The 2,205-nt window shown below is 49.0% G+C and overlaps 1 non-coding gene and 1 pseudogene across 1 annotated transcript; both read left to right on the top strand.

Annotated features, from left to right (window-relative positions):
• The first annotated feature begins 660 nt into the window (after positions 1–660).
• On the top strand, positions 661–843 carry LOC146816839 (U2 spliceosomal RNA). The gene has a single exon (XR_014964958.1). It is a non-coding gene; the product is annotated as a U2 spliceosomal RNA (small nuclear RNA).
• A 926-nt stretch (positions 844–1,769) lies between these two features.
• LOC146816838 (U2 spliceosomal RNA) lies at positions 1,770–1,870 on the top strand (annotated as a pseudogene).
• The last annotated feature ends 335 nt before the right edge of the window (positions 1,871–2,205 follow it).

The following is a 2,205-nucleotide window of genomic DNA, read 5'->3' as shown; positions in this document are numbered from 1 at the left end:
CAACAGCCAAAAGGACATTACATGGCTGGCCATCCACAAAGCGCTACCAGTAAAGAGTTTCCAAAAGAAAAGAGGACTAGCCAAGGAGGCTACTTGCCCAAGAGACAATTGCGTGGCGGAGGAAACAGTCCTGCACTTCCTGTGGAACTGCCACTTCGCCCAGGACACATGGAAAACCATCGGCCCCCTAATCAAAGGGATCACAGGCCAGGACAACATCAACTACGAACTCATACTGTATGGCTTCCCCACAAACTGCAAGAAGGACTACAAAGACACCTTATGGAAAATCATCGCCTGTGTAAAAGAAAGCCTATGGAACACAAGGAACATGAGCATCTACCAACATAAGAACTTTGCAATCAAAGACTGCATTCACATCGCATTGGATAAACTAATGACACATTATTATGTTGATATTAAAAAAATTGGTAAAGAAAAAACTGAAAATAAATGGCAGCAAAAGAAATGGGCAGAATGGGCCAAATAAAAAATAAGGGAAAAACACTTTAGCATAAAGGTGCTCTCCCTCTTATGAAAAATAATCTTGATGGAAAACTGCTAGGAATGCCTGTGAGCATCTCCAAAGCCAGTTAAATGTACACCACCCGACATGGGATTGGTTAAAATGTAACGCTGACAAAAATATTTAAATAAAGTATATTTTTACAAAAAAAAAAAAAAAAAAAATCTGTTCTTATCAGTTTCTTATCTGATACGTCCTCTATCTGGGGACCATATATTAAATTGATTTTTGGAACAGGGAGATGGAATCGGAGCTTGCTCTGTCCACTCCACGCATCAACCTAATATTGCAGTACCTCCAGGAATGGTGCACTTCCCCACCCGGGGAAAACAATGCTGTTGAAAGATAGATGAGAAAACGAAAGTAGCGCTTCACTACCAAACCCTGTAAAGTGGCGCTACTGTGTTTGCGTGAGAATAAAACCACCCTGTCTTGCGTTATTTATTTATTTTATGTATCTGCCGCAAACATGCGTTATTTATTTATTTATTTATTTATGTATGTATTTTTCACGTTTTCTAGAACTTTTTTTTATTTTTATTTCCTTCTCCATCCAGGCGCAGCACTTTGGAAGAGAAAAATGTCAGAAGGAGACTGCTTTTCCAGCAACAGAGTTTCATTCGTTTTTGGATCCATTTCACTGGGGAACGAATGGAGGAAGTTTTCCAGCAAGTCAGTAGGATCGAGGTAGAGACAGAAAGAGACGAGGAGAGAGGGAGGGAGGGAGGCAGAGAAGTGGACACTGCCCTTGGCTTCTCTGAGCAAAGAAGAAAAATACAGAGTCCTTTTCCTTCTTTGCCCGCCCCGCCCGTCCCCGAACGGCCACGCCTTATCTATAGGCCTTTGGCTACAGGGGAGCAGTGTCCCAGGCAGGCGAGGGCGAGGCGCCGGCCACTTCCTGTCGGGGAGCTGTCCAGGGCATCCTGGCCTGATTCCCAGCATCCCCCGGCTGCCAGGCTTTCCGGCCAGCCGGCTGGAAGCCCTGGACAGGAAGGGGCGGGGCATGCAAATACTAGAAAGAGGACAACGTGGGTATGCTAAGTGACGCCTAATGAGGCGCCAGCCGAGGAGGACTCTGGGAGCAGGGAGAAGGCCCGAGGCCAGGGTCTCCTTTCTATGGGCACGTGCTGAGCTCTCGCTAGAAGTCAGAATAAGAGGCGAAAGGGGCTCAAGCGACGGTGCAAGGGAAGACCCCGGTCCGGGTCAGCCAGGGAGATTGCTTCGGGAGGTACCCATTCTGGTTATCGCTTCTCGGCCTTTTGGCTAAGATCAAGTGTAGTATCTGTTCTTATCAGTTACAGCTTGTTTCTGCTTGAAGGTTGGGAGGAGACGCCTGAACCCTGAAAAGCTGGGCCTGCGTTCTCTGGCATGTCCGGAGCCAGGCTGCGCTGCTAAGGGGGACGGTAAGCAGACCCAGGTCATTGCTTGCTTTGCTGGACCTAAGGGGCTGGGCCTTCGCTCCCTGGCTTGACCGGGGCAAGGCTGCGCCTCTGGGGACAGTGGACAGGCTAGCGTCGCGTTAGGAGGGTGCTCCCTGAAGTTGAAGGGCCGGGCCTGCGGCACCTGCCTTGTCCGGGACCAGGCTGCACCCCCTGAAACCAAGGGTCACCTTGCCCCCGACTTGGAGACTACGAAGAAGTTGCGGAATCCTTTGGGAGGAAGAGGACACCTGAGCCTTC

The sequence above is a fragment of the Triturus cristatus genome, chromosome 6 (genome assembly GCF_964204655.1).
Source record: "Triturus cristatus chromosome 6, aTriCri1.1, whole genome shotgun sequence".
In the NCBI taxonomy this organism is placed as follows: domain Eukaryota; kingdom Metazoa; phylum Chordata; class Amphibia; order Caudata; family Salamandridae; genus Triturus; species Triturus cristatus.
Note: the sequence above shows the minus strand (reverse complement) of the source record. Positions and strands in the feature narration are given on the sequence as shown.